The sequence below is a fragment of the Colobus angolensis genome, unplaced genomic scaffold (genome assembly GCF_000951035.1).
Source record: "Colobus angolensis palliatus isolate OR3802 unplaced genomic scaffold, Cang.pa_1.0 Scaffold44, whole genome shotgun sequence".
NCBI lineage: Eukaryota > Metazoa > Chordata > Mammalia > Primates > Cercopithecidae > Colobus > Colobus angolensis.
The window spans coordinates 1,842,851-1,850,927 of record NW_012117821.1 but is presented as its reverse complement, the minus strand read 5'-3'; positions in this window follow the sequence as shown (position 1 = coordinate 1,850,927).

Genomic DNA, 8,077 nt, shown 5'->3' with positions numbered 1-8,077 from the left:
CAGGCCCCGGCCGCCATACCCCTGGCCCCGGCCGTCATAGCCCAGGCCCGGGCCGCCATACCCCAGGCCCCAGGATTTCCAGACACCCACAGGCTTGTGGCGCAGAGCTTGGGAAGTGCTCACAGGGAGGGGCCCAGGACGAGGCCGAAGGGCAGGATTGGGGGCAGGGCTGTGGGACTCCTGTAGTGACCACAGAGAGGAGCAGCCCAGGTCACAGCAGAAGGAGCTGAGGAGGGGAGTTGTTGGCCACTGAGGGTGGGTGTGAACCTGAGCAGGAGGCCGCCGCCAGCCTCACCTGGGAGGGGCACCCTGCAGCCACACCTGGCTGGAGGTCCCTGGAGCCCGTCCCCCAGCCTCCTGACTTGCCCCAGAGGCTGCATGGTCTCCCGCTGGAGAGTCAGGGAGGGCTTCCAGGAAGGGGCACAGCGGGCAGCACCCCCGGCCTGGAGTTAAGGAGCTGGCTGTATTAAGGGGCTGGCCCCGACCAGCCCAGCTGCCTGCAAGCCGTGACCTGGGGGCCGAGACTCAAAATGGAATCTGGCAGCTAAGCCCAGTCGACCAGGTCAGGGCCCACCTCTGGGGTGCAGTAAACAGGAAAGTCCACGGGGGACCAGAGGCTGCCACGAGAAAGGAAAGGGCCGGGCCAGAGGGTTTCACAAGATGTTTCAGATCGGCAGGAAACGGTGACTTCTCGCTGTCTGACTCCACCAGCCTTGTTGAGCCAGCACTGGGGCCAGCGACTGCGCTGGGTGTGTGTGTGAATTTCAAGGGAGCCCACACAAGGGCTGCTGTCGCCCGCTGGACTCCCCAGAGGAAGCCCCAGCTCTCAGCCTAGCCTCTGACACTGTCCCAGTGAGGCCCTTCCGCGTGTGACTCTGGACCAGGCCTGTCCGGGCTCCTGGCTGGAGCTGGGCCTGAGAAACTGAGACCCAGCAGGGTCTGGGCTGGCCCGAGGGTCCCTGCCTCCCATTGATGGGACCCCACAAAGAAGCCCTAGGGCGTCTCGGCAGGTCCCTGGCCCTTCTGAATCATTCCCCAAAATGTAAAGCTGGCTTTGTGCAGCTTCTAGCGTGAGAACTGTTTGCAACTGGGTGGGCCTCACAGCGTAAGGCCCCACAAACGCAGTCCCAAGTTGGGTCGGCCACGCAGCGTGAGGCCCCGCAAGCGCAGTCCTGAGTGGATAGAGCACGCCACTCCCGGCACCTGTGCACGGCCACGCAGGCCCAGCTCCTTCCCGGAGAAGGTCCTGGCTCCGGAGAGTGGCTCTGCAGAGAGGTCCTCGCTCTGTTCCAGATGGAGTCCAGATTCCTTCTGGTGACCGTGTGTCCTAAGAGGCATAAAATGCTCGTGGTTTTGACCTAGTGATTCTCCTTCTGGGAGTTCATCCCGAGGAAATAGCACTAAGCCAGAAAACCTTCCGTGGGAGACGCCCCCGCTGGCGTTATTTATAACCGGGAGAAGCTGGAGCCGGCCCAGATGTAGGGGAGGCCCGGCTGGGAAAACCATCGCCTGTCTGTCTAATTGAATAATGTGCAGTTGTTAAAAGCAATGCCTGTAGAAAGTTCTAACAACGTGGGAAACACTCATTATGGGATGGGAGGTAGAGACGTGGATGCGTCGGCCGCCAAGGACTCTCAGCTGGCAAAGGAGACCAGGGCTGCGAATTCGAGACCTGCGCGTGTGGGGGGCAGGAGGTGCCCCATGGCCATCCCCGGCCTTCCTGCAGGGGAATAAGTGGTTTGGGTTCTGCCAGGTTCTGCCCTGGTCCTGGCCATATGGTGATCTAGAGGGGGACCCTTTTACCAAAATGGATATGATTTATGGGACTCTGTCTTCAACCCGACTCAGACTCTCCCCATGAGGCCACAGGGGTCAGGATTCCAAGGTCTGTCTCTGGGTTTCTGAGTGGGCAGGGTGAGTCGGTGGCAGGGGAGGGGCCAGTTCCCAATGGGGCCCGCAGACCCCCTCCCTAACGGGCAGAGAGTCCCCCTGGGGCCTGCTCCAGCTGTCCTGGGAGTGGTTTCCAGGCCCCAGGCCTTTGGGACTTGGCAATGAGATCCGCCATGGGGGTTGCAGCCCCAAAGGGAAGGGAAGAGTCAGTGGCCCCTGGGGAGTCCCGCAGACACTCCCTCCACATCCCCCTAAGCGCTGTCCCGCTCCGATCTGTCTATGTGGCTCCCCCTTCCCACCGCTGTGCTGCTGGGAGCCTGTGAGGCCCTTGAGGCCAGGCACAGGGCTGGACAGGGCAGGTGCCCATGAACAAGGAAGGATGAAGACGGAGGCAGGATGGGGCGGGTTGTCAGGGGTCTGACCAGGGGAGGGTGAACCCCTTCACCAACACCGTGTGCTGTCCCTGGAGTGAGGCCTAGGCCTCTGGATGGGGAAGGTGGGGGACAAGGACCTGAGCCCCTGAGGGCCAGCGGGTCCCAGGGAGCACAGAGCCCTGGGGTGGGGACGAGGGACCCCTGCCTTCGGCTGAGTCCCTGGACCCCGACCCCGGAAGCATCAGGCCCAGGGCGCAGCCACCTCTGGCCAGCAGCGGCTGGGTCTGCCAGGGCCAGAAGGCAACTCAGGACCCAGCGCGGCCGGCACTCTGCCCTCCCCCTAACCAGGGCTGGCTGAGGAGAGGCCTTTCCACCCCAGGTGCACGGGTGGTCCCGGGTGGGCTCTTGTGGCAGGCAGCTAGGGGTAACAGCAGCCCAGCAAACCACCGGGCAGCCGAGGGCTCTACTTCTCCTTCGTCTGACTCGTCATCACAACAGCCCTGTGAGGTGGGTCCGTGTTAAAGACAGGGTAAGGGAGTCCGGTGAAAAAAAGGCAGAAGTCAGTGGGGCCTAGACCACCCCAGCAGCCACTCAGGCCCCAAGGAGGTCCTGGGGCTCCAGGGAGACCTCCTGAGGAGAAGATCTGAACCTTCGCCAGACCCCAAAGCCGCGGAGCCACGGGAAGGCGGACATGCAGAAAAAAGGCAGACGCGGGAAAAAGGCGGACATGCAGGAAGGTGGACACGCGGGAAAAAGGTGGACACGCGGGAAAAAGGTGGACATGTGAGAAAAAGGCGGACAGGCGGGAAAAAGGCAGACATGCGGGAAGGCGGATGGCCAGGGCTTGTGTCCCGCAGGCTGCCCTGAGCCCCATGCCCCACGCTGGCCGCTGGCACCCATCCCAGATGGAGCAGCTGGGAGCTGACCCGGGCCAGGGAGTGGCTGTGGCTGGGCTTTGTACATCCCCAGCAAACAATCTGTCCTTTCTGCTGAAGACTTGAGTGCAGGGATGATCTACAGCCCCAGGGAGCTGCCCGGGCTGGGGAGGGAGGGTCTGCCCGGGCTGGTGGGGGAGGGTCTGCCCAGACTTGTTGGGGAGGGTCTGCCCAAACTGGGTGGGGGGGTCTGCCTGGGCTTGGAGGGAGGGTCTACCTGGGCTCAGGGGAGGGTCTGCCTGGCCCCACGAACTTCGGGCCTATGCAGTGCCCGGGTTCAGCAGGCATTTTTCTCACCATTAATCATCTCGATACCCACATAAGATGCAAACAAGGTGAGGTGAGGTGTCTCTCTCCACCCTGTGGGTGGGATGGGCCCAGGCAGGCGTCCCCCAGGCTGCTCTGTGTGGGAGGGGCTCCCTCGGCCCTTCCCCAGGTGAGGCAGCCTCTGTCCCCTCACTGTGCTCAAGGTCACACCAGCCTCCTGAGGCTGAAGGGTGCAGCCTCCGCCCCTCAGAAGGAGCTGGGCGGCAGGACCCTCGGCGGCTGATGAGCCCATTGCCCCCTTGCCCACTAGCCCCCCTTCCCGCCCACCCCGTCCTCAGGCAGCGCTTCCTTCCTTCAAGGTGGCTGGAAGAGCCCCTGGCTCCCCGGTCCTGGGGACCGGCAGAGGCCCTCAGACCTGAGCACTTCCCTGAGCATGAATGGGAATGACCAGGAATGAAGTCTGACCCGGGCCACGTGCGGAGGAGCCCCGAAAACCCTGTACTGTGTGAGACAGCAGATGCCCAGGCCACACACGGTCACATTCCATTGCCATGAGACGCCCAGAGCAGGCCAGCCTGGGGATCCAGGCGCAGAGAGCGGATGGGATCAGGGAGAGGGTCATGGCTCCTGAGCAGGCAGGGAGCTCCTTAAAAAGCGTTCTGGAGTCAGAGGCAGCGCCTCACGGCCTCCGGCTACACCAAATGCCACGGGGCTGTACGGTTTTAATGGACCTGAGTTTCAACTCAATTTGAAAAATAGAAGGGGTGCAGGTTGCCCTCTCTGGGCAACAGGCCCCACCCCAGCTGGGGAGGAGGTGATCTGCCCATGGGCTGTGGGTGGGGCTCGAACCCGGCTCTCTAACCACCAAGCGGAAGTGCAGAGGAGCCACCCAGACTCAGTTTCCCCTTCTAAAATACAGGTCTTGTTCTGGGGGTCAAGGGCCTGTGTTCCCGAGGGCACCCTCAGAGCAGGAACAGGCTGGAGGAGACATGGGCGGGGTGGGGAGGGAGAGGGTGGTGGTGGGGGCTGAGTGGAGCCATTCACAGCTCCTTTGGAGGGACAGCCCTCCATCCACATCCGGGGTGGCTGATGGCCCGAGGCTGGGCCTGACCCTGTACACAAATAGCCGCTGTCCCCTGCCACGTCCCTGCGGCCCCTCACCCTGGGTACAGGCCTCTGTTCCCCTCCTCGGAGCTGGGGCGGGCAAGGGACAAGGAAGCTAGTCAGGCAAGGACCGGAGCCAGGGCCAGGGCTCAGCTGAGGCCTGCTTCCTGTCAGGCCTCTGCTAGCACTTGGATCCTGTCTAACACGGTGAGCACAGGCCCTGGACCCCGGTGGTGACCGCCTCAGCAGGGACTGGGAGGGTGTGACGCAGCCCCCATCTTGTGTCCTGGCCTGGCTGCCCCAGGCCCTCCTGCTGGAGGCCCAGGAAGATCTGGCGCCGGCCCAGTCACCACTTTCGAGCCCCTTCCCTCCTCCAGGCCACTGCTCCCACTCCAGCCGCCTCTTCAGATAACCTCCCCAGCCCTCACCCCTTCTCCTTGCAAGATAAATCCCCCAGCAGCCCCACCCTCACCTCCATGGACTCCTCCCTGCCCCACCTCACAGGTGATGACCAGCTCTCAGGAGGGTTGGGGGAGCCCAAAGCATGTGGGGGCTTTCACCCACTCGACACCAAGCCCAGGTTTCTGGGGACCGTCCAGGGCTGTATGTGTGCCTGTGTGTGTGCGTGTATCTGTGTGTGCACTTGTGTGTCTGTGCACATGTGTGTTTGTGTGTGCATGTGTGTTTGTGTGTGCATGTGTGTTTGTGTGTTTGTGTCTGTGTGCATACTGGTGTGTGCATGTGTGTCTCTGTGTGCATCTGTGCATGTGTGTATCTGTGTGTGTGTCTGTGTGCATGTGTCTGTGTGTGTACTGGTGTGTGCATGTGTTTGAGCATGTGTGCACGTGTGTGTGCATGCATGTGCATTGTGTATTCACGTGTGTCTGTGTGCGCTGTGTTTGTGTATACATGTGTGTCTTTCTGTGTGTGTATTGGTTGGGTGGGAGTCCCCTGCTTGCTCTCAGCCATCTCTTGGCCTGGCCCTGCATCCCTGGGCCTGGGAGCAGGTGGCACTGGCTTGGGCAAGAGTGGGGGAGAGGTGACTTCTGCCCAGGTGCTGCTGCTGGTGCCCTCCTGCCTTCCCAGGCCTGTGGGGTGAGAGGCTCAGAGCAGCCCAGAACAGAGAGGAGGGCAGGACGCCCCACACAAGGCACAGGCAGCGAGCTTAGAGCAGACCTTTGGCCCTGGCTGGGCGTGCAGTCACCACAGCACCTGACACAGTCACGCCAAGGCCCTGGTCAGCAAGAGGCTCTTGCCACAGACACAGCGTCTCTGGACCCCTGACTCAGGTCCCCAGTCCCTAGTCCTGCTGCTACCCCCAGGTTTTCCTAGGCTGTGCCCGAGATGTGCAGCCCTCCCGAACTATCGGCCAGGCTGGACGGTCAGGCCCCGGTTCCTGGCCCGGGCTCATTGTCTGCCCTGCCCCTCTGTCCTCTGGCTTCCCTCACCAGGACTGACCTCCATTTTCCCCAGACTTTTTGGAGCCCCCTGCACATCTCTCCTTCCCTTGCTAGGTGGCCCTGCTGGAGCCCTTTGCCCTGTCCCCCAGGGGGCCAGTGGGCTGGCACTAGAGCTAGAGGGAAGGGAAGAGCTGCCCACCCCAAGCTGGAGAATGAGCAGTTCCCAGGCCTCTGGGGTCCCTGGCCCAGGCCGGTTCTCAGTGCCCGGCTGCCGGGGCCATGGACACTGGGACAGGGAAGGGGAGGGCCCTCGACCCCTCCCCAACCTCTCCACGGCCTCCACGGAAAACCTGCTTCCAGGACAGCACGATGCCTCACAGCTGGGACAGAGAGAGGGGACAGATTCCTGTGCCCAGGGCCTCCTGGCTGCCCCGGCCTCCTTTCCCCTAGGTCCTGGCCTCTTCCCTCCCTTGTCCTCCTGAGCTCCCCAAAACCCTTCCCTCCCTCCCCTGCCATCACCCCCGGACAGGTCCCACCTCCTGGCCTTCGTGTGCAGTTCCTTCTGCCTGGTGTGTGTCTCCTGGGAGCCCAGGAGCCATGATGCTGACTCTGGGCCGGCCTCTTCTCCTGACATTTATCAACCACTAACCTCCCACACCCTGGGAGTCATTACCACCCCCCAATTTCACAGACGGAGACACAGAGCCCCAACATTCAGAGCTGGGGTCAGTCCCAGGTGGCCTCAGCCACCACACTGTGCCGCACCCTCGGGTGAGGATCAGAAGAGTCAACATTCTGGGGGGCTGAAGGGCAATGTGGAGGCTTCAGGGATATTCCCCACTTGGTCCTGGCTGTCCCGGCCAAGAACAGCCCTTCCTAGTCCCATTTCCGAGTGAGCTGGGGTTCCTGGGGTGAAGGCCGTGGCTCCAAGTGTGGGCTGGTGCAGCCTCCCCCAGGTTCCTCCTCCTGGTGTGGACAGCTCAAGTCCCTGCAGTCCCCTCCATCCTGGCCCTTCCCTGCTGTCCTGTGGAGTTTGCTGGGGAATCTGAAAGGCCTTGGAGGGAACAGGAACCAGGTCTTAGGAGCCCACAGGGACTTCTGAGCTGCTGGCAGTCTCTGCACACTGGCCGAGCTTGTAGCCCCAGCCCTGGCCCGGAGTGAAGGTCTGCAGGATGGACCCCACACAGCCGCCCACATGGCCCTCAGCCTGTTGGTCAGGAAGCCTCGCCCTTCTCACGTCCTTAGTGGATTTCCTCCCTTCCTCTGTCCCCTTCTGCCCCATCTCACCTTCCCATCTCCCCCACGCCCTCCCCACCTTGGGCTGAAAGCAGATACCATCTCAGGACGGGGTCTCCTGTGCCATTTTACTCCTGAGACCACTGAAGCCAACAGAGCAGCTACAAGGTCGCTGGCAGTTGTAGCCACCCGGGTCAATGGCACTCCCTGAAATTGTGCAGTGCACAACAGGCACCACTGTGCTTGGCAGCTCTTGATCACTCCTACTTGGTGCTTAAACCTGGCCAGTCTCATCTCTCCCTACTCTCTGTGCTGACAGGCACGAGTGACAGCAAGCTCAGAGCCTTCGGGGTGCAGGCCGGCCCCTTGGTGCGCTCTTCCAGCATTCTCGGGATGCCTGTGCCCATTCATCAGTCAAGGCACTTGCTATGCAAACACGCAGAGCCTCACACAATGGTCCCCGCCAGACCTTCCCACCTCCTCTCTACCCTCATTGTCCTTCCCTCTGGGGAAGGGCAGCATGGGGGGGAGGCAGAGACAGAGCCAGTCCCTTTCTGCAGGGCGGGTGTAGCCAGAGAAGAAGGGCCATGCACATAAGAAGCTGATGAATGAGGCCAGCGTCCCCAGAAATGCAGCTCTGGGAGCTGCCCCAGGCCAGGCTGGAGGGAGGGACTGTCCCACCTCCCTGTCCCTCCCGCATCTCTGGGCCTGAAGCTCAGATCCTGGGAACTCCCTTCGGGTGGAGGGGGCTGGCTTGTCTGGCCTCCCGCCTCGGCGTGGTCCACTCCATTCCCTCCAGCTCACTGCAGCCTCCTCCGGGTCTGACCCCTTGTAGCATCACCCTTGTCACAGGAGATTGTCATCACCCACC